The 25131-nt window shown below is 39.3% G+C and overlaps 1 protein-coding gene across 6 annotated transcripts in view; it reads right to left on the bottom strand.

Moving 5' to 3' along the window:
- PSD3 (pleckstrin and Sec7 domain containing 3) overlaps nt 1-25131 on the bottom strand; it is a 274398-nt gene that overhangs the window by 153724 nt on the left and 95543 nt on the right. The window lies entirely within an intron of this gene.

Genomic DNA, 25131 nt, shown 5'->3' with positions numbered 1-25131 from the left:
GAATTCAAAAATACTAGGAATTATATCATCTACTGTGTTTACCAGTGGCTGTATCTATAGACCAGTGAGTATATAAAAAAGGCTAATACGCTAACTGTCCATCCGGGTAATGACGTTACAGAGCAACGCCCGGCTTCCTCTCCCTAGCGACTAGCCTCCTTGGACTTTCTTCAGCTCAGGAACATGACTTGCTTTATAGCCAGGTGCAAACATTTTACACTTTAACCAAATGTCTGTGAAGCATTTTCCCGTGCCTCATCTCATTTGATCCTCACAGAAGTCCTGGAGTACGTAGATAGGAGACTCAGTGGAATCCTATTTTCTTTGCATTAGCTGGAAAACGGAGATTTAGAAAGCCCAGAAACTTGACCCGACTGAAAAGTAAGAAATGGTGGATCTTGAAAATGACTACTCACTGCGCAGAATATAGTCAAACACTGCTACAGTTAAATATTTTACCCTTGTTCTCCCTGTGTGATCTACAATAATAATCTGCTTCGTGTTGATATTTACTGTTGTATTGCTGACAATTACCTGAAAGAGAAGTTGGGGTGCTTCACCGGGCTGGAAAAAGTTTAGCTACATCAGAAAGCAGATCTAATTAAGCAAATTTTTTCTATATCGATAAAAGGCTAAGTTGACTCGTGCATGCGTGATACATATAAAGCTCTCACTAGCACCAATCGCAGGTGTGTTTAGATGTGTCACTGTCGATTGTGAATTTGGTTGACACTTCTATAATAGAGAAAGGGCAAATAGCAGTATTAAAATAGTTCTTCTAATTAATTTTCTTTCAATGTGCATGAATTTATGCACTGGGCCACTAGTTGTTAATAATTAACTATTTACTAAAACTAGGGACTTTTATTAGCCCTGCGCTCAGGTAGAGTTTGCGAAGAGGATAATCACCAAACCCCCTAGGCTCCCTCCTCTGATCATCAAGGGATTATGTTCAACGCTAGGAACACACTCCATGGAAATGATGGCAACCCACATTCCCTGCAGCTCAGGACAAGCAGGGTATTGAAATATGGAAATAATATCACACAAACAAGAGATAAAAAATTGGGAGTATTCTGCCTTAAGAGCTAAATTTGTGAATCATAAAAGTAACCTTCAAATATCAAAAAGGTCATAAAATAAAAGAGGAATTAGATTTATATGTTTCTCCAAATGCAGATCTGGCTGCTTATCAGAAAAAGGTTTTAAACAATCTAAGATTTCTGATGGTATAAGCATCCTTTCAACATGTATGTTAACATAAAAACAAGATGCTGCCTTTCAAATACTGAGGGCTGATTACGTGTGATTGGGCTAGATGACTGACATGAAACAAATCTCAGATTTGCAGAATACTAGAATTTGAAGGGGACTTCGAAGTCATCTGATCTGGTGGCTTAGTTGTCCATGAGATCCCCTGGGCAGCTTTCAAAACAGTCCCAATCCCATACCAGACTGATTGGAATCACAGCTTTCTGGGGGTGGAGGCTGGCATTGTTTTGTTTGCTTTGTGCTGTCTCTATAATTCTCCCAGATGATTCTAACATGGAGCCACTGCATGAGAAACACTGCTTTAGTTCACAAATCAGGAAATTAGGGCTCATGTTAGAAAATGATGGAACTATCACTTGAATACAGATATTCTTCTATGTTATTTCCCATACACTACATTGTGATACATGTAAGACTATGAATCAGTCTTGCAGATACAGGTTTGAGGAATAAAAAGGCCTGTACTTTTAAATCCACCCCCGCCCCCCCCCCCAAGTTAGATTATTCTCTAGTCCATTATACCTTTTCTAGCTTTATAGCCATGATATCATTGAACTTTAGTAAAAAAGACACACAAAACGAATCTTATAAGATGGGGTTTCCTTTTAACTCTGTGACTTACTTGAATCTGATACCATTCCCATTGTTTGAGTGTTTCCCTACAGAGATCCTTATCACAACACTAGAGGCCCAATGCATGAAAATTCGTGCAAGAATAGGCCTTCCTTCCCCAGGCTGCTGGCACCAGCTTCCCTCCTCTGGCCGCTGGCAGGCACCCAGGACCTGGCTGGCTTCCCTTGGGCTGCCCACAGGCATTGCAGACACCCTTCTATTATAGACCCCAGCCTGGCTTCCATCTGCCCCAGCTTCGTCCGGAATGACATCCGGAAGATGTCTGGTCTAATTAGCATATTACCCTTTTATTATTATAGATTGGTACTGGCTCCTTCTATTCAATTTGTGACCAAGAGAAATTGCTTGTAAATTCTTTTCTACTTACAGGTGAAAACTATTAAAAACTATCTTGACTTGACTTTTAAAGTCTTAATTGGCATGAGATTGGAAGAAGGGCAACTGAGGGGGAGTCAGGAAATCCAAATCCCTGGCCCAGGTCACTGGCACAGAACAGTAAACCCAGAGCTGAGTGTTCATTCCATCCCTCAGCCTCTGCATCACAGACTGTTATGGACTTTCCAGGAACCAGCTCTGCGTGACATTTCAGATCCGAGACATCCTGGCAGGTGGGAAAACCATGGCAGTGGGACGGAGCATTCACTTTCCTCATCACTATTTCTCTCTCTGCCTCCCCACACTAACTAGGGCCGAGAACCAGTCACAATCTCTCCCTGAGACCCATTTTCTTACTTGTCAAATGCCCGGGGTCAGCAGGATCATCTCAAGGGTGACTTCCAACTCTAATGATCTATGATTAGATAGTATCCCCTCTGTCAAGGTCAACAGGGCCAGTCTATTATGTTTTACTGTATATAGTTGCTTTTTCTGGGGACACTATCCACCAAATGGTACAACTGAATCCACGTGAGAATCCAGGTTATAAAGGGGGTCTATCATACATATTGCACATTAAATTTGGAAACTGTAATCATTATTGGAAATGTGAATTCCATCATGAGTTAAACCATAACATGAGTAGGTATGAATGCCCAACTGGCCCCTTGTTCTCTTTGGGGACTTACGCTAGTCCCCAAAACAATGGCTCCATGAGAGAGCTATAAATGTCCTAAAGGTTGAACGGCTTATGATACCTTTAGAGAGTAATTGTTTTCCAGAAATGGTCTTCTTGGATTGCTAAAAAGTAGACAAAATTAAGCTCTATTCAAAACCAAGAAATCTCCAACCAACCACCCACCTTCCCTAAAAAGTATTCTATAAAAATTCATCACCTTTTTTTCCCCTAAAATTGTGTCTTTTAATAGATTTGTAAGACAAAAACTACCCTAAGAATGATGTTTTCCCTTAGGTACCTAGGTACCACACAGGAGGCTCAGAACTCAGACTAAAGGCTGGTTTTAACTCATAATTTAATTAATAAGTTCAATGCCTAAAATAATCATTGTAAAGGCATACATGGAAAACTAGGAAACATTTAAATGGATGAAAATTTAGCATAAATATCATTAAGAAAATATTAAGCAATTGAAAAACTTACTTAGGTAGAAAACTATGCTCAGTTATAATTGATAAGAAGGAGACATATAATTCTGCCAGCAGAACTAAAGACTTTAGGAAATATAAAATAATCCAATCTTTGTGGAAGAAAGAAACTAGGACATATAAGGAAATAAATGGATGTTCTTAATTATTAGCTACAGGCTCGGTGTTGAAATACCATGAGTATTTCATAAAACAAATGGGCTTAGAAAACATCCAATGTAAATATAGTGCATTTGTTTGAACTCTATGTTGACTCATAAAATGTCCTAAAACATCTTTTTTATTACAGGGTTAGACATGAAAAAGAGGATTATATGCTTCAATTTACTTTTTTAATTTCCATTTTTCATGTGTCTATAGATAAGAGATCCATTTTATAAATCCAGTATCTATCATATTAATAAACATGGTCACAAGACTCTAATTTATGCTACTTTTATAGCAAAAAAAAAATAAAGCAAATATTTTTAAAGAAAATAAGAGACTAGATGAAATTAACACTGTTAGCTATTTTCAGAATATTAAGTTCTTTCAAAAAGAAATTTCAAGAGACCCCAAATAATGTAAGACGAAGTCTGGGATAATAAACTGCTTGGTAACTTTCTTCTTCATAAAAAAACCCGAACAACAAAAGTGAAAACCGTCAGGCCAATTGAAGGCAGTGGCAGCCGGCACCTGCAGGAGGGTCGCCAGCCCCTGGACAGCTGCCATCCGTGGACCGCTCTGGACCAGCCCGGCATCCACACAGCACGGCTCTGCTTCCCTGTCTTCTGTTCCCAGCTCTGACCAGGACTGGCCCGCAGATTGGATGCTGCCGCAGGCTCCGCACCGACAGCTCAGCTTGGTGACTCCCCCCGGGTCACCCACACTGCTCTGATCGGCATTAGGCCATGGCAACCTGCTCAGTCTCCTCAGAATCTGACCTCAGCTCTAGCCTTTTTCTACTTCACTCCTCCTCCTCGATCTGACAGCTTGCAGTGACCTTCTCACCACAAAGGCAGACACGCCTCAGCGTTTCGTGTGTAAAATCCTCGAGTAGACTCATCAGCAGGCCTTCAGGCCAGTTCTTTAGGGCTCCTATTAGAGCAAGGAGCGTCGGAGTGGCCTGGAGTAAGCCTCAGCTCCTCCTTGAGCCTACCCTATAGTTCCCAGTGTCCTCATCTACAGATGCAGGGCTATCGGACGAGAGAGATTAACCTGGGCTCTGATAAAAATGCTCTTGTATTCCTGATCTCAATGAGAGGCACCACCAGGCACCTCCATCCCAGGAGTCACCTGGAAATTCTCTCATTCATCCCCAATCCAATGAACAAGTTACTCCCTCTATCCCTGCCATTTTTGTCTGCTATTCCTCCTGATGTTGCTTAAACCTCCCTTCAGCCTCCTCTGTGAAGCCAACCTATCCCTCCCTCAGCTCCAGCTCCTGGTTTCTCCTGAGCTGAATTAGCTTGAGTGCCTCCCTAAGAGCAGAGGGTTTCTCTTACCCTCCAGAAGGCTGTCCTGGCACACAGTCAACAATAAGTGGAGGAAAGAACAGAAGAAAGAAAACTGATAAGGGTCTTCAGACCCCAAAATCAAAAGGGACTTGTATTTTCTGTTGTGCGTTTTTTAAACCTTAGATAACAAAACACTGAGCCAGAGGCAGATGAGAACAAGGTGCTGGGGAAAAGGCTTATAGGTACTAGCTGTGAGCCAGAGAGTGCGCTGAACATTTTGACATATGTAACCTAATTCAACCCTTATGACAACTGTTCAAATGAAGTAATGCCACCTCCATCTACAGCTGGAGAAAGGAGCCTCAGGAAGCTGCATTCATTTGCCCAATGCCACACAAAGCTGGGTAAGTGGCAGGGTGAGAAGTCCCCACGATGATGTGACTGCAAGAGTACTCGGCTCTTCCCCGAGTCTGTTAGTACCATGACCCCAACTTCACAGCAGTGGCGCACAAAGCAGTGCCCACTACAGCTTTCCAACTTTATCTGATCGGAAAATCCTACAATTTATTTGGAAAAAGTGGAATCCTCTACAAACATTGCAGCTGTGCTATTATTCATGTATCAACTCTACACACAATTATATGTTGGCACTAGGATATAAACCAATACCTTTAGAATGTAATATCCTACAATCCAATCTTATGCTAAAATTATCTACCAGAATCAGTGGCACACTGCACTGTGGGAATGCCCTCTCTCATCTTCTCCAGCTCTCCAGAGACTGCAATATAACATGGGCTTCAATGCATTGCATCTAATTTTATCATAAAAGAAAAATGCTCTGCCATCCAGTTACCACAGATGAAATTGTGACTGTCGCAAATAGAAGAAAAACACAGGTGGAGTCCTGAAGGAAAAAGTGAAACCTAAATGATTTTAAAATAGCAGGTCAACCAGTGTTGCATATTTAATTAAACAAAGAAAACCGGGATGAAAGATGTGTACAAACATTACCAAAAGTCAAATGAGGAAAATAAGCTTTTTTTTTTTTTTTTTTTTAAATATATTTTATTGATTTTTTACAGAGAGGAAGGGAGAGAGATAGAGAGCCAGAAACATCGATGAGAGAGAAACATCGATCAGCTGCCTCCTGCACATCCCCCACTGGGGATATGCCCGCAACCAAGGTACATGCCCTTGACCGGAATCGAACCTGGGACCCTTCAGTCCGCAAGCCGATGCTCTATCCACTGAGCCAAACCGGTTTTGGCGAGGAAAATAAGCTTTTAACATTTATCTGTTTTTCCTTGGAAAGCTTTGGGGATTCGAAATTTGAGAGGCCTTTTAGATGGAGGATACAAAAAGGAAAAACAAATGCAAGAGAACAGAAGAGCATTTTCCCTTTTATTCTAATTTCTTGGAACGGTCTTCTCATATCCCTGCAATATACTTATTTTTGACATTTCATCCTGTTTCCACCCTGCGGTCGGTCTCTTTAGAAACCAAGGACAGCCCCAAACCATGAAGACAGGTGGGCTCTAAATCTGCACAGACCTGGACGTGCTCACCTCACAGTGGGCAGGCCAGCACCAGAAAGGACAGTAGAGCATCACAGGCAATAAAGCATAAAAAGCAACCCCAACCCTTTATAATCATAAAAAGTGATCCCACATCTAAAAATCTGAATGTAAACACGTTCTATGTATGGTTATTTATTTGTTTTCATGTATATGCTGTACATGATGGCTTTTGTTGAGATACCGGTGAATCCTGGCTCCCACTGTAACTCAGGTGGGCCTCCACCACCTGCGAGTCAAAAAGCAATTGATTATCTATCCTATTTGTGACGATAGGAGGCCTGGATATTACATCATTTCAGTGCCCTATCCAGGGTTTAATCATTCTAATGAAAATTACCGGAATTACTTATTTCTGGCTAAAGTCTACGATTTAGGCCTTTTGGTTCATTTCCCATGAAGACAAGAGCGGGTCACACCCATCCTCAACAATAATCTTTCACAGCCTAGAATTATAGGCCAGAGCCATTAAGTTTTTTGTTTTCCAAGTTAAGAACCACCTTCCTGAGGATTATAGATACAAGTTTCGAGTTTTACGAGATGACAGAGGACAAGTCATATGATCTTGGAGACTTGTCCAGAAAGACTACACAATTTTTTTAGCATTGGAGATAGTTTTTGTTTCTTAATAATTTCTATTTAATAATTGCTAACAGCTTCTTTTAAAGCTGCTGTGTATACTTCTTAACTGTATACTTTATGGAAGATAACACTTTAAATGCTTAACTTGGTGGAATTCCTTAACTTTCTGCTCTCCCCCTATCCAAACACCGCCACCAATATGCATTAATAACTAACCTTCAACATTCATACACCCGAATTTTTTAAAAACAAAAACAGTATCTTTTGACACAATGTTATTTTGGGTTTTTTCTCCCATTTATTTCTAGAAAATAATAAAGTACTAATATTGTACAATATTATCTGCTAAGTCTTATCCTGAGTGCTTTATGTGGATTTTCATTTAATCCTCACACCCATAAGTAGATACTATTATTCTTATTCCCAATTTACAGATGAGGCAATTAATGAATAGGGAGAAGAGGAATACTTGGCTCAAGGTCAAAGAATTAGTTTAAGTACTGGAAATGGGATAAGAATCCAGGCAGCCTGAATGGAAGCATACTCTCAACCCTTTCTCTTCACTATAACAAACATACCCATACAATACACTATGTGGTCCCTCTTAATAACTCTATTAGTTATATCAATACTAGAGGCCCAGCGCACAAAATTCATGCACAGGTAGGGTCCCGAGGCCTGGCCTGAGATTAGGGCCGCTCTTCCCCAGCTGCCGGCAGCCGGCCCTGCCCTCCACCACCGACGCCAGTCGCCTTCTGAGTGTGGAGCAACTGGCGGGGCAATCGGGGCCCCACTCACTTGCACCCACCTTGGCCTGGCACCGCCCACATCTGCCACCACCCACCCCCAGTTCCCAATTCCCCATCAGGTGATCGGGGCCTGTGGGCTGGGGGCAGCTCCTGCATTGAGTGTCTGCCCCCTGGTGGTCAGTATGCGTCATAGCGACCGGTCGTTCCACCATCCAGTTGATTTGCATATTACAATTTATATCTATCTATCTATCTATCTATCTATCTATATATATATAGATATATATCTATCTATCTATCTATATAGATAGATAGATAGATATAGATATATATATATCTATATATATATAGATAGATAGATAGATATAGATAACAATCCTTGACTGATGGACATTTGTGCTATTTCCCAATTTCTTGCTACTGTGAATGATGCTGCAATTATTGTCCTTGTGCACACATCTCTGTACATTTAAGCATCCAACATCTTTTTTTCCTTTTGAAATAATTTTAGACTTATAAAAAAGTTGTATAAATAGTACAGAGAGTTACTGTATACTTTTCACCCAGCCTTCCGTTAATGTTAACATCTTACATAACCACACTATAATTACACAAACCAGGAAATTAACATTGGTATGGTATGATTAACTAAACTACAGACCTTATTTGAATTTCAACAGTTTTTCTATTACTGTTCTTTTTCTATTCCAGGTTCCTCCACTCCAGCAGTTGTGTTTTCTTGGCCTCCTCCAATCTGTGATTGTTCCTCAGTCTTTCATGACCTTGGCACTCTTGAAGAGGTCTGGTCAGTGATTCTGTGGTATATCCTCAGTTTGAGTTTGCTTGGTGTTTTCACATCTCTGCACTGAGGTTAAGAATCCAGGGAAGGATATCACAGGAGGGACGTCATGTCCTTCCTAATGCGTCATATCAGAGGCTTTATGACGGCCATCCACCCTATCACTGGTGATGCTGACCATGATCACTTGGTTGAGATGGTTGAAGATGGGTGTCTACACAGTAAATCTACTATTTTTCCCTTTGTAATGAATATCGTGGGAAGAGTCACTTTGAGACTATGCAAAAATCCTATTTCTCTTCAAACTTTCACCCACTAATTTTAGCACCCATCGATGGATCTTGTGTGCAGCAATCACTGTGGCATTTGCTTCACGGTGATTTCCTGTTTCCTTCTGGGCTCTTATATTTATTAATTAAAATTATTCTGTAAGAAAAATCTGTCCCTTCTCCAACATTTACTTACTTATTTGATGGATATTTATTTTGATCTATGAGGTATAATCTAATACTATCATTTTCTTGTTCAAATTGTTCCAGCTTTGGCCATGAGGCGCTCCTCCCAGTTGGCCAGGTTGGCCTTTTGGCATGCCTTCCCCTTTTTTGAGTACTTCCTTAATTTTTTGGCACCACAAGATGTTCTAGCCTCCTCTTGTATTTTCCCTAGCCCCAGGTCTAGAACCAAACACTTTTCTCCAAGGAACCCTGTTTCATTTGATTGGTGAATGGTGTTCAGAAACCAAGGCCTGGATGCTGGGTTGGTCACTGTTACTGAATGTCATTGCTTCTAGATCCTCTCAGCAGGCAGAGTTAGGAAATACCTGTGTGTGTACTGACCCAGAAATACACTCCCAGCTACCTTTCTGTTTCTTGTCTATACATTAAAAACTGAATTCACATTGGTAACTCCAATTCCAATCTAACACCACAGGATTCATTTTACCTTTCCCCATTTGCCTTAACTGTAACTTTCTTCCATAGAGAGTAACCTGGCTCTGACCACCTGCATATATTTACTTATTTGTTTAATCCTAGTGCATAAATAAGCAACAGTTTCAGAATTGCTGGCTCACAGCCTCCTTTGCTCAGAGGAAATAATGTGAAGTTTAGAAAATCACATTTAGAAATAATGTGATTTTTTTAAGGTTAAAAAGGGTTTCTCAAAAAAATATTGACAAATAATTATCTACTCTTAACTAATGATAATGTAAAAACATACCATAAATCGGAGTTTGGCCTTTTTATAAAAATATACCACTTACTGGAAGTTATCCACACTGGAAGCATCTTTACAGTAAGCTTTAAGTATTACAAATAAGAAAAATATAAGAACATAAGAACCTGAAGAAATTACCTACGCGAGTTTTTGAAGGTTTGGTTTCATGTATTTTTAATTAAATTTTGCACATAGAAAAAATATGCCACTGATGTGAGATATACATATATATATATATATATATATATATATATATATCAGTAGCACTGTGTTAAACAGAAAAAAAGTAAGTGAAAGCTACAGCAATCTGTTAGGGCTATAAGAAAACATACCTTTGTATATTAAAGTGGGAAAACCAATGGTAAAAACCAAAATCAGAACCAGTTTCCAGTATCTCTGAATATGAAAGCATAGAACTTTAATAAACCCCATTCGGAGATCCTGGTGGATGGTGACAAGACGACTACTGCAACATGACGAAGAAAGCAGGCTTCCCTTGCAGGTGCTCACTAGCTAAATTAGCTACCGGATGAATTGCCTGTATACTATTTACACAGAACACAGAAAAGCAATTCCTAGAAAAAACTATTTCTCCCTTCAAAGCTCGTAACAAATGACACAGAAGAAGAATAGGCTTCCTTTGCCAGGCCTCTCTAATCGTCATGCACACCACCAGGTGTGGGTGGAAGGTGGGAAGAAAGAGAAAGAAAACACACACTGGCAAGGGATGGGAAGAACGGTGTAGAAAGAATCTGGAATGCTAAATGTGCTCCAGAAGTTTAAAGAGAAAAATGTAAGTCACACAAGGAAAGTGACATTTTTGATTCCCATTAAAAGACCCCTTGGCTTCCTGCCACCTTACTTTCCCTTTTGAATTTTATTTCTCAGATCCAGTGTTGCCAACAAATACCAGCTAGCTGTGCTGGCTTCATTCTTTTAGCCCTCATGGACACATCCTTTAGAAGGCTGAATAAAAATGGCCATGGGCAGTTACATCCTTTGTATTTTAAAAAAGTTGGCAGGAGATATTCTAAGGCTTTTTTGTATAGATATATGCATGCTTTCAAAATAAAAAGGTATACACAAACCTTTTGAAAAGCTTATAAATAGGTAAAAAGAAAATAAAGTATTTTTCCTTTATTCGGATTATTTTCTAAAAATCTGTTAAGGCTGTAGCGTGCGTGCGTGTGTGTGTGTGTGTGTGTGTGTGTGTGTGTGTGTGTTTCGTTAATCCTCACTCGAGGATATTTTTCCATTGATCTTTTAGAGAGAGTGGAAGAGAGAGGGAAAGACGGAGAAACATCGATGTAAGAGAAACAAATCGATTGGTTGCCTCCTGCATGCACCCTGACCAGGGCCTGGGCTGGGATGAAGGGCTGCAGTGTTTTGACTGATGCCCCAGGGCTAGGGCATCTCTGCGAAGAAGCTGAGATTGCCCTGGTGCCCCCATCCACATAGAGCAGGTACAAAGTCTACTAAAAATGGTCAGAGAGTGAAGTGCTGTGGGAAATACAAAGAAGTGCTAGACTTCTATGGAAAGCCACATTCCCTGGTTTTCACCAGTAGATTTGGAGTTTTGAAAAATTTAGCAATATGGAAATACAACTTTTTTTTTTTTTTTTTGGAAATATAACTTTTGAGACTTTCATATGGGTTCTAACAGCCAAAGAGAAGGTGACATAAAAATCACACTATAAAATTGCCTGTCCCTTTAAAAATATTATTTCTACACATTAAGTGTATGACTCTTTGACAATCTTTCTATTTTTCTACTTTGATCTAAATAAAAACCAACCTCTGACTTTATGCTAGTGGCCTGAAGGGCTCTGTGTAACACAGAAGGAGAGCATCGTGGAATAAAGGGCTATTCTAAGTGCATCATACACGTCACCTTTCCTTTCTCCACATGGGCACTTCAACTATTACTCCTATGTATTCTGGCTCCAGAGCATCCATCAGATGTGTAAAGGCTACTGCTTCAAAGGCGGTTTCTCAGATGTTCCCCAGTTGGAAGTCATTTATATTTAATCTGAGCGCCCTCCGTATATTATATTTACCTCTCTTTTGTAGGCAGAACTCTAAAGATACACTCTCCCCCTCCCCAAGATTCTCACCCCTAGTTATTTAATCAAACACTCATCTAGGTGCTGCTGGGAAGGAACTCTGCAGATAAAATGAAGATTAATACAGAAAGATTATTCTGTGAGTGGGCCCAGTGCAAATGTACCCTTCAAAGCATAAGAAGAAGATAAAACTGTCACTCAGGGATGCGCCAAAAGAGAAGAGCAGAGGACAGATGAGGCAGAAGGGGTCGGAGAGAGATGAGAGATGGAAAGTGAGGACTTGCCCCAGGATTGCTGAGTATGAAGACAGAGGGAGGTGGCCTCGAAGCTGAGGATGAGCCCGAGCTAACAGCCGACAAGGAAATGGGACCTCAGTCCTACAACCACATGGGACTGATTTCTGCCAACAACCTGAATGAGCTTGGCAGTGGATTCACCCTCAGAGCTTCCAGAAAGAAACGTAAGCCTGCCTACCCCGTGATTTTGTCATGTGTGAAACCTGGGACAGAAAAAGAACCCAGGCCAACCTCTGGCCTATAAATGGTGAAGTAATCTGTGTTGCTTCTTGCCACCGAGTTTGGGGTAATTCATTACAACAGCAATAGAAAACTAATACGCTTTCTTTTGTACTTTATTCTATTTAAATTCAAATCTCAGAGGACACCAGAATCACCTGAGGAGCTTTTAAAACTGCAGATGGGCCCCATCCCCAGAGATTTAAAATGGATGAGGGGAGAGCAAGAAGAAGACACCAAGTTTTTGCTTATAGCTCTGTAAGTGACATTCCCCCAACATTGAAAACTATGAGGTGATTTGACTTTCAGTGGTGAGCAAACAATGCAACATACATGTATGTATCATGTAATGTTAATGTCACTCTAATAAATTTAGTAAAAAATAAAATAAAGGCCATGCCTGTGCTCTTGGGGTACCTGGGCCAGTGATGGAAGATATATATTAGAAGCAACCCCAAAGTTCCTACATGCCCATTCCCAGGTAATTCCAATCCTCACATCCTCAGAGCAATCCACTGTTGACTTTCTCCTATACTAGAACTTCATATAACAAAACCCACCTTGCAAACATTTGCATAAAGCTTCTTTCATTCTTAATGTTGTGTGCAGGCAGTCCATTCCTTTTTATTGAATATTACATTGTCTGAATAGAATAGTTTACCCATTCATCCGCTGGTGGACATTTGGGTTATTTCCAGTTTGGGTATACTATGAATAAAGCTGGTAAGGAATACTCTGGTGACAGATACTTTCATTTTTCTTAAACTGCTGGATTATAGGGTAAGTATATGTTTAATTTTATAAGAAAGTTCAAGACCTTCCTCTGAAGCGTCTATACCATTTTAGCAGTTCCCATCTGAGTGAGAATGTCAGTCGCCTACGTCTTCTCCCCTCACTGCAAATGATTTTATTGCGTAGCCTGAGTTGAGAACGACTATACTACATTAAAAATTCCTTCAGGGCAGGATGCATGTGTTACTCATCTTTACATTCCCCAATATATTTAGCACAATCTTTACCAAATCAGGAATTCATGAATCCTATCAAATTTCATCTTGATCCAGCTTCTGACTGTTGCCATACATGGCAAATCTATTATGTATGCCTTCTATACCTAAACACAATTAGTATATAATTTTGAATGAATCATTTTATAATCTATATAATCATGAGTCCAATATTTGTTTTCCCTACAAAATTCTGAGCTGAGGTCATGGCCTGTGTCTGTCCTATCAAGGTCCGCACCCTGAACCCAGCACAGATTCTGACTCACAGCAGGGCCTCAGTGAATAACAATGTGCATTGGTGAAAGAAAAATCCTTTCCCTTAAGTATTTTTTGTTTATTATAATTGAAATAACAAGGTACAAGTCTCCACTCTGGGAGAGTTCTAGGTCTATAGCTCTCAAAACTTTGAGGAACACAGATACCTCTGAAAATCTGATTAAAGTTATGGATCCCTTCATTCTCTCTAAAAAAAATTATATAAACAATCACACACATTCACAATTCTATATACAACATCAAATTGTTCAGATAAGCTCACAATGCCTATCCATGGGCAGAAATCATTGCACCCTGTTTTATATAAAACTACAATATTTTCTCTCACAAGTATTTATTGAATATCTGATTTGTCTTGGAATCACACAGGTATAAGGGATACTGTGACCAACAAGACACAGTCTCTGCCCTTAAGACTAAGGGAAGGGAGGCAGTCATGCACAGGTGACAAGTAATATCATTTAATCAAAATTCATATGTTCTCAAAACCCATAATTCTCTTCTTTCTTTTTTGTATGCAAGCAATCAGGTATTTAATAAGGGGTATGTCTATAAAAACAGGAGGAAAAGGGTTAATGATCAGAGCAAATTATACACCAGTTTCTGATTCTGTAAGGCTGTCAGTCGATATTTCTGGATGTAAGGCTCAAGGTTTCTTTTGCTGGAATGAAGGCAGGCAGTGACTATGTGACAGAGCCTCCTTGTCTGCTGTGTGAATGTCTCTGATGAGGTCATCAGCTGCTTTGGTGAATTCTGCATGGCTGACACTGCATCATCACTGAGATGGGCTAAGTATGAGCTATTGTGGTGATTCTTCTGAAGTTTATATTATGTCCTTTAGCTGCAATTTGCAATTGCAAGGTTCAGAAAAGTTTTAGTTCTTCATAACTCCAAGTCAAAGGATGGGAGAAAAATGAAACATTAGTTCAGAGGTTATAGCCAAATACCTAAGGAAACTAGAATAATTCAGTTTACAGGTGAAAAATAAAATGTGAAAGACAATGAACTGAACTAGAGTTTAATATCCACAACTGTGATGATAGACTCCATTTAAAAAACAAATTCTCTCTCTAAAATCATCCTCATTTTTCTCAAAGATAATAAAATTAAGATTATTTACTGTATAAGTCTAGTTTCAATAAATTCAGCTTGATTATTTGCATAAATACAATAAGAATAGCAATTGATCATACAGGCTTTCTTAAATCTGTTTTGCTGGAACCTCATAAAGAATCTCAAGGCTGAACTTTAATTAGCCAAGAATAAGGTGAAGAAGTCAAGCCACAAGCTGCCCATCAAGGCTTTGCGTGTGACACCATAGATTTGGGTGGTGGATTCCTCAAGTTCTCAAGGTTACCTCAAAATGCCTTGAGGTTTTTGCTTTGCCACATCCCAGGAAAGCAAGTTTCGTTCCTTACCTGGAAAGACGTTAAATAAGCCATGAACCATGTAAATAAGCAAGGTACCAGGCAGATTTTCCAAGGGGCTTCTAAAGTTAATCCTAATTCCTTAAAGCTTTCTGGTGACATCCACCATTTATACACGGCTCTCAAACATGATATGCCACTCAAAGTCTTGGTTAATAGCACCAGTTTCCAATTGTTATAAATAGAAAAAAATCCTCATTGAATTCATGCAAACAACAATATTACCATGAAAATTCAATAATATTCATTAAGAGTTTTCAAATTCTAGAGTGATCAGGTAGGGAGAAAAATATAAATGCTTCAGTATTGCTTACAGAGGTATACTTTACCAACTGCTCTAAGAAAAAACAAACAAGTTTCCTTATATCTAGAAAACAAATCTTTAAAAAATAAGCAATATTTTGAACGAAGTCATAAAAATAATAATTATCCTCACTCAGTTCATTCAGTCCCATATGGTCAATTCTTCTTTATCCAGATCTTCTGCCAGTATTTCCAACTATTCTTTAGATTTCTGTAAGTCTGTATCCAGTTTAAAGGTGTGGTCTGAAAATTTATTCTCAGACAACTCTATTTTAGAATAAGTCACAATCCTTTCCATGAATCTTTAAGATGAAACCCATTTGCAAATACATCAGAGTAAAACAATGACTGTCGGTAAATGATAAAATGGCATGGTTATATAGCTGATTATAGTACAACTGTGCTTTTCAGTCTCCATGTGGCTTCTTTAAATCCTAGTTGTAGGCCTTTATTCAGCTAGGTTTCTGGTGGTTCTGAATGATGGTTGCTCTGTAGGTTAGTTGTAATTTTGATGTGGCTGTGGGAGGATGCAAGTACTGCATAGCTACCCATAACTCTTCAAAAATGTCTTTTTTGCCTAAGTCTACAACATATGACTAGACTCACAGCTGGGAATGGAAGTAATAACCCTTTGAGGTTATATTTTGGGTACAGATTTACCTCTGATTTATGTTTCTGGAAGTGGAAGAAAAAGAGGAAAAGTAATGATTTATCTATGCTGCATTCTCAAGGAATAATTACTTCTAGAATTAAGCAACCTCATGGTGAAATGAGATCTACCAGGAGTAAGCATTTGAAGTCCCTTTGCGTTCTTCTTCAAATGTCAGTGTTGGAATGAACATAGTTTTGTATTTGGGAAAGAATGTGAAAGTAGCAGAATTCTCAACATATAGTCTGGTGAGATGAGGAGGAAGAACCACAGGAATGTGTGTCTACACTGACCATGAGGCACAGTTCATGTCCCTGCATCATTCTTGTGATTCCTGGTATTTCTGAGAAAGCCACATCCTATATAATAATAGGCTAATATGCAAATTGTCCCCTCAACCAGGAGTTCGACTGGGAGTTCAACCAGGGGGCGGGGCTGGCCTGCCAACCGCCGCGGCCCCTCCCCCTGGCCGGCCCCACCATGGATTGTCCCCCACCCCAATCAGGGCGGGCCAGCTGGACCCCACCCGTGCATGAATTCACGCACCAGCCTCTAGTTATAGCATAGATATGCTATCACTTGTGTAAAGTTTGAGGGAGGGCAAATGTATAAACCCACCAAAAGAAATATAAAGCTCTAAAATAACAACAAAAAACATTGATGAGGAATGGAGTTCAAGAATGTTTTGGGGTAAAGAGATGAATTATTCTGTATTAGCAGATTTTCTGATTGAAACTAATTTGTTTAAATGCCAAAACCTTTATAAAATAGTTTTGTTGGCAATCTTTCCAAATCTATTTCACACTCCCTATCTCCTTAATCAAACTAAGTAAACATAATGTAACATTTCTGATGACTCATTAAGTACATCCATTACTCTGCTGCACACTAATACAGCCATTCTCTGAGAAGCTACTGACTACACAAATATGCCTGCCCTTTGTCAAAACAACTCCAGCTGTTCAATTTAGTGACCCAGTGTTTTTTAAAGTTTCATTTTCTCTATATCTCATTATCAAATCACTTCTTGCTAACGTCCATAAAGCTGACTAATAGCACTCCTCCAACTTCATCACCCTAATTTATGACTAACTGGGAACATAATTATTTCTTCAAAATAATTTATTTAAAATAGTTAGATTTAAAAATTTAGTAACAACCTAAATGGTTGTTTTAATTAAATTTTCTTTAGAAAATCACCTGCATGCGGCTATTCCTTGTTACTGAAGACCTGGCTCAGGGAGGATCAGTGGCAGGTGCCTGGCCCAGTGCCCTGTTTTCAGCACTTGCTTGTATATTGGTAATCGCCTGTGTCGATATGGCCACTTGCTTAGGATACTCCCGGAAAAAAGACTGGGCCAAAATTTTGAGGTAAAAATTGTGGTTATTATTAAAAAATAGGCCAAACTCTGTGATATCCATTTATTGTGGCTGTTCAGAGTTATTTTTATTTTTGTGTGTTTTCAACTTTTTCAGACAACTGACCTTTTACGTAAGTGAAGCATTACTAAAACCACAAAGCATTGTTTTCCTTTATAGATTGTTTTGTTTTGTTTTTTTACTGAACAGATATGTTTAAATGACTTTAAATTAAAAGTTGTTTCTGTGTATCCTTAATGGATAGGTAAACACCGTGCTGAGGAAGGAACTTTTGCTATGATAGCTCATTTGCCGTTGGATTGTCGGCCTGTTAGAAGTGCTTTGCTCCCGAGGAACCGTCCCCGACTCCATCTCCACTGATATATCATACCCAGGAGGAGGATGGTTTAAACTCACAATGTGACCCATTACATTCATATCACTATTACATGTTCACGCTTGAGTGATAGGAGCAGCAATCTTGATGGACTATGTTATGACATTTACAAAATGGTTCAAACACATAAACATTCTAACTTCTATGGATGCATCTGAATATAAAATTCTGTAGCACTTCTTCATGATCAAATTAAAAATAGAACCTATCTAGGAATTCTTAATATTCCATTACAGTACCCTTAATGATTACTACCTCCCCATGTCAAACTTTTATTTTATTTGTTAAAAATCTGTTTGTACTCTTTAAGCAGCATCTGTTCTGTCAAAATGTTCTAATCGACTTATTTTTTATAGATATTTTTTTAAAAGCAAAAGCATGATTTGTGGGTCTCAGCTACTTCAAAGTATTATCCTCATCATTACCACCATTTTCATTCAAGGTTGGAACCATACCAAAGGGAGCTTCATTATTCTGGCCATGACGAGCACATCACTGGAAACAACAGCATGGGGAAAGTAGCAGCAGAAACACACCATGAATCTTTGATCACAACTCAGCTTGATTTATTTCACTGAAGAAAAGCTATATTACAAATTTTAAGCCACAACCTTTAAAGCTTTTCCCTTAAAAGACTCTCCTGCTTATATCAGGAAAAGCATCCAAGTCCTTTTCCTCCCTAGATACTGTTGCTACCAGGTTTCCATGACCTCCTCTGAAGAGCACCTACTCTAGGCAACAGTTGATGCTCTTTTTTTAGCTACACTTAAATACCACCCATAAGTTCCTATTTTCAACTACATACTCCGAATATAACTCGGATCAAGTATTTTTCAGAATTCACTGAGGCTTTTCATTTATAAGAAGTTCAGACTTGTTCTGGTCAGGTAGCTCAGTCAGTTAGAACATTGTCCTGATACGCCAAAGTTGTAGGTTCAATTCCAGGTCATAAGAATCAACCAATGAATGCATAAATAAGTGGAACAACAAATTGATGTTTCTCTCTCTCTCTTACTCTTTCTATTTTTCTCTCCCTCCCTCTCTCTCTCAAATCAGTAAAATCTATAATAATAAAAGCGTAATATGCAAATCAACCAAGGACCGTCCTACGACCACGCTATGACACTCACTGGCGCTAGGCCAGCCAAGGCAGGTGCGATGTGATTGATTGGAGGGCCCAGCCATCACCCCACAATTTCCCCGCAGAGGGAGGTCCAGGCCACTGGCTGGCAGGGCGATCAATCAGGGGGGCTCTGTGATCATCCCAAAGAGGGAGGCTCAGGCCACCAGCTGGTGGGGCAATCGATCAGGGGGGCTCTGTGATGGCCCCAAAGAGGGAGGCCCAGGCCACCCTCTATGGGGTGATTGACGGGGGGTTGGGGGGGGGGGGGCTCCACGATCAATGGCCCCAGAGAGAGAGGCCCAGGCCACTGACTGGCAGGCTGCAGAGGGTGGGTGGGGCCTCCCTCTGCGGGGTGATCGATCGTGGGGCTCCCGGATTGCAAGAGGGCACAGGCCGGGTTGAGGGACACCCTCTGAGTGCTCGAATTTTGTGCACCAGGCCTCTAGTAATAGTAATAATAAGAATAAGAATAAAAGTTCAGACTTTCTTCAGGCTGTGCCTGCTTCTTCCTCCTATAATTCTTTAGGAGTAATCTTTTGAGAATGCTGCTACCACCAAGGTAATTTTCTTGGACTTAAATCTGAACTTTCACTATTAAATACACACTTCTTTGTCTAAATTTATATGTGAAATATAAAAGTTAAAGCTTCCGAGATGTAAACAAATCGTGAGAGATGATTTGGGTTTACAAAGAAATAAGTGATGTTAAGAACGCTTCCAGTACATAGACTGAAAGATCCTTAGAGACTATGTATAAAGTTTTTGCAACTTCTTTCTTTCCTTTAGAATATTTTGCTTAAATGACATTGCATGAGTAAGTCTGAGCGCAACAGAAAAACGAAACAAGCAGCTCTGGTCCAGGTGGGGAGTGATGACAGGGAAGGGGTGGGCACTGGATACTGTGGACCACAAAAGCCTGAACTGACAATTATGGGCACAGCCCAATATCTTATTTCACATGGGAACTAAGGCACCACGAGGTGGAATTATCACCCTGAGGCTCTATCACTAGTCACTAGCAGCATCAAGACAGCCTCCAAGTCGAGTCACAGACACTAGAGCAGTGCTAAGAAAACAAGCCGACACTGAGCTCACTTGAATGCATTCTAGATGACACCATGCCAGCCGCTGAACACACATCACCGTGTTCATCTCCACAGTCACTCTTAGAGGAAGGTCTTATTACTCATGTTATACATGAGAAAACAGAAATGTGAAGTGGCCAGCCAAGGTAAAATACTGGGCTTGCTTTACATTTGGCCTCACAAGTCAAACATTAACTCAGAAGGAATTATTAGGGTTTTCGTACTTTTTATTGTTCTTCCACTCCACGTAGTTTAGAATGCAGGTGACAGAGAAAGGGACAGGAGGGCAATCTGGAAAAATAATTTTGCAAAATAAACTTTAACACTAAGTGCAAAATAATTCCATTGCTAATATTTTTCCCTCAGTAAGATCACCACTCACATCCAAGCCACCATTCCTTTTCCGTGGATAACTGAAACATTTTTTTAACCGTTTTTTCTCTTTCAAGTCCCACTTCCTTACAAACAATTCTCCACAACATCCAGAGTAACAGGAATAATTTTTAAATAAATAGATTCATGTGACTTTCCAGTTTTCAACTCTTGAAAAAAACTCCCACTGCCTTTTTCTCAATACACCATTGTCTTTAATGCTGCTACACAGTTCTTTCTCAGCTGTTGATCATGACATTCAGCACTTTGAAAGAAAGGCCAAGAGCAGTAAAATTTCATTACGCTAATTCTTACCTGATACATACTAGTCTCTGGCTGAATGAAGAGAAACTACCCCAATTTGCCTTTTTTTTAAATTGAAAGTTTTATTGAGACAATTGTAGATTCACATGCAGTTTGTAAGAAATTATAAATTTCTTGCACCTTTTACCCAGTTTACTCCAACAATAACATTTGCAAAACTACAGTGCAATATCACAACCAAAATACTGATATTGATAAAACCTATTTTTGCTTGGATTTCCCATTATACTTGTCCTCACTGATAATATTGGAAGCAAAGATGAATGAAGAGAGAGCAAACATAGAGGAGAATATTGTTTAAGGTCCTCCTTTTGGTAGGAAGAAAAGTAGGGGAATTGTCAGTGTTAAATGTCCAGTCTTCTCCCTGGCTGCAAAGGTCCAATCGGGATGGGAAATGAAACTCTGTTAGAGAGCCGGGCCTGCTTTGGTCTCTCTTTCTTCGAAGAATCACTACAGCTCTTGCTGTCACCATGTAAACAAGTCTTTTTTGGAGTCTGAGTTTATAAAAAATTGCTTATCTCTAAACCTTTAATGGCTGATTTTTTTTTTTTTGCTTACCCTTATATCAAACTGTAATACACTTAAAAAGACTAATGGTTATGAGTTTGCATAGTATAATGTTATATTTCATACTTATGTTTCTTCCTTGTCCAACAAGACCCATTAATCTTTATTTAAAATGTGATTTTCTTTGTTGATCTTTGTGTCTGTTTAAATGCTACCATCCTGGCTATTTTCTCCATTGTTTTCACAAATTATTTTTCTTTAAAGACAGCAAATGAAATAAACTTCATTTAACACAAAATGAAGTAATAGTAATAATACTATATAATGCTTTCAGCCAAGTACATATATTAAGGAATGAATGCAGGTAATCTATATATATATATATATATACTTAGAAATTTCTTTTAAAAGAACCTTACCTAAATTCTGTCCTTTGGGGAAGCAAGGGCAAACAAATGCACTTGAATAAGAACTTTTATTGGGATTCTACCCAATAAACTATGTAACAATTTATTTATCATTCCTCTAATGGAATGAAGCATGCAAATTTCACTAAGCTGAGCATAATGATTTACATTTTTTCAATTAATCTGCCACTCTCCCCTCCTACCCTGCAACCCAACTCTCTATTCACCATTAACTACAAACCTGAGAGTGAAAAAAACTTTTGGTTTTCCTTTGACTGCAAGCTAATTTCAAAGTTAATAAATTCCCAAGTAAAGGAGAAACAAGCAATTTCTACCAGAAAATTAAATTTAGAAAGAATATTGCAAAGTCAAACATCTAATCATAAACCTGAAAGTGTGGCATGTTACTGACTTGCCCAAGCAAGATTTATTTACCTTGCTTTTTAATGATTTCTAGTGAGATTGCCTTTTAACTGGAGTTATTCTTAAAGCTACCTGTGTACTTAGATTTAGGAGGAGTTATGTTTTAAAACACTCTGCACATTGCATTCAGTTTGTTTTTTAGTTACAGTAGAATCATTTTGAAAGACTTAGGTGTTTTGTTTTGTTGTTTCTGTCCTCTCTATCATTAAGATGATATAAATATTCTTAGAGATTATTTTAGCTATTTTTTAAAAAATTTCCCCTTGGCACCTACTGAATTCAACTGCTGCTCAATGAAAAAAAGTAAAGACCTAACTATTGAGTAAAATAAAAATATTAAGGAGAACATTATTTGAGTATGAAATGGTAGGTGGCAATAAGAAAACTAGGATTTCCATGTTTCATTGCCAAAAGCCTCATTCTCCTCAAAATGTAATTCTTGTGCAGCCTGTAACTAATCTTCGATCCTATATGTCCCAATGCCATTTTTCACTGGCTCCTCGCTCTTATTTTATACTAGCACAGCGATTCTCAACCTGTGGGTTGCGACCCCTTTGGGGGTCGAACGACCCTTTCTTTCACAGGGGTTGCCTAAGACCATCGGAAAACACATATATAATTACATATTGTTTTTGTGATTAATCACTATGCTTTAATTATGTTCAATTTGTAACAATGAAATTGGGGGTCACCACAACATGAGGAACTGTATTAAGGGTCATGGCATTAGGAAGGTTGAGAACCACTGTACTAGAGGCTCAGTGCACAGATTCATGCACTGGTGGGGTTCCTCGGCCTGGTCTGCAGGGATCAGGCCGAAACTAGCTCTCCGATTTCCCCCTAGGAAATTGTGAGAGGGCGGTTCTCAGTTGATGCACACCAGAATTGGGCTCCCTCCTCTCTGGTTCCGGATGCATCACCCAAGAACCACAGCTCCCAAGTCACCGCAGCTCGGCAGCTCCTGCGTTGAGTATCTGCCACCTGGTGGTCAGTGCATGTCATAGGTACCAGTTGGACAGTCGAATGGTCAAATGGTTGGCTGATCACTTAGGCTTTTATATATATAGATTGTTTCTTCTCTTCGTTCATGTAAGGTACCTATATAATGTTAAGAAAGACTTTATAAAACAAATGCCTCTTATGGGGGATTCTTATGGCTCTTCTTTGGAACCAACTAGTCTAAAAGGAAGCCATTAATAACAAGGATTAAAAATCTTACTACAATGGGAGGAAATGCTCAAGGTCAAAGTCTCAGATGGTTCATTTTAAAGAGCAAGAGAATATGTGTGTTTAGGCTAAGCAGGGATGGGGGACAGAGTTCTTGTCTGTCGACACTAATTATACTTGACCCTAGCAGTTGTAAAACTTCTTAAGGTTCAAGTAACTTCAGGAAGGGATGGTATCCCTTTCCAGTGCACTTTGAGATAGGTAACAAATAAAATAATATTAAACAAAAATTATAATGATTAAAACAACTAGATGAAGTGAGAACTAATAAAATCTCCCATTTCACAGATAAGGAAATCAAGAGATAAAGTTTAAATGAATTTGCTCACATCCCTCAGTCATTAAGAGATGGAAGCTGGGATTAGAACCCAATCAGCATAGCTCCCTAATCCATAATCACAATCATCCATCTTTTGGAAAGTTCAGCCTCCAACCCAGAACTGGCCCACATTTTACATTCCCAACCCTCTATAGTCATGTCCTTAAGAGTTTTACTATTTATTAGAGAGTCTTAGGAATGCCTTATTAAATCTATCATAACCAAACATAGAACCTACCCTTCCCTTCTCCACCTTGTCCCCAATGATGCTTGAAGGCAAACTACATACAAGTATGGGGATGGGCAGGCCCCATAGAGCCATGAGATAGGCCAGATGTTTTGGCATATTTTATTGAATGGATTACTGTCTTGATGTGGTGAGGTCACAGGGAGGAGACGGGAGGGAAGGGAAAAGAAAGATAGAAGAGTGAAATAAAACAAAAATGGTTTCAAGAAAACCTTTTTTTGCTGAAATCTGCAGTAAAATCCAGATTCCTACTAAAATGAAAAACTTGTCTTGGGTCAGTGTGTGGCTGGGCTTTGCTATGAAAGGAAATCAATATTTTACTTCACAACTTCCATGCTAAACACCACTGTCATTTTTCACTGCCATTTCACTGTCATCTTCTCACAGTAAATAAAGAATAGTATAACACACACTTTCTCCCCTGAGGTTTGTGAACATGATCTCGATTGTACAATGGCAACAAATCACCTGGCAAATTCTTGGCAGAGTAAATCAGCGAACATATGTTTACCCAAGGTGAACAGTAGCCACTGGACTGGATGGTAACTACATTTGCTTTCAGACAGCGCCATCCAACATGCTCTACAGCTGCGCAGTAATTTACCCACAGTCGCATGCTACCATACGGCGGTATACCACTAAAATCTAAAAGCTTCAACATGAAAAATGTTCTTGTCAATTTTCATTTCTGACATAACTGGATAAAAGCCTCACAAATCCTCCCTTAGAAAGACTCCATTATTTTCCATGCTAATGCAGCTAGACTGAACGCAGACTTGTTAACCCGTATCCACAGTATAGCTTCAAAGAATGTGCAGAACATATTCATCATGTCACAATCCAACACCTTTGATTTCCCATTCAGGATTGTAGCTTCAGAAATGGCAGCATTTGCTTTATTAGAAAACAGCTTTAAAAATACCTTCCTTAACAGATAGGTGGTTGCCAGTGGCAGGGGGTAGAGGAGTGGACAAAACGGATGAGGGGAGTCAAAGGTACAAACTTCCAGTTAGAAAACAAGTCCCGGGGATGTGATATCCAGCATGGCGAGGACAGTTAGTAATACTGTACTGCATATGTAAAGGTTGCTGAGAGAGGACGTCTCAGAAGTTCGCACCACAGGAAAAAAAATTCTGTAACTATGTATGGTGACGAATGTTTAACTACACTTACTGTGACCATTTTGCAATATATACAAATAGCAAATCCTTAAGTTGTCCACCTGAAACCAATATAAAGTTTGTATGCCAATTATACCTCAATAAAAAACGCCTTCCTTATATACTAAGCTGAAGC

Source organism: Myotis nattereri (genome assembly GCF_964212035.1).
Source record: "Myotis nattereri genome assembly, chromosome: 2".
Classification (NCBI taxonomy): domain Eukaryota; kingdom Metazoa; phylum Chordata; class Mammalia; order Chiroptera; family Vespertilionidae; genus Myotis; species Myotis nattereri.
Note: the sequence above shows the minus strand (reverse complement) of the source record. Positions and strands in the feature narration are given on the sequence as shown.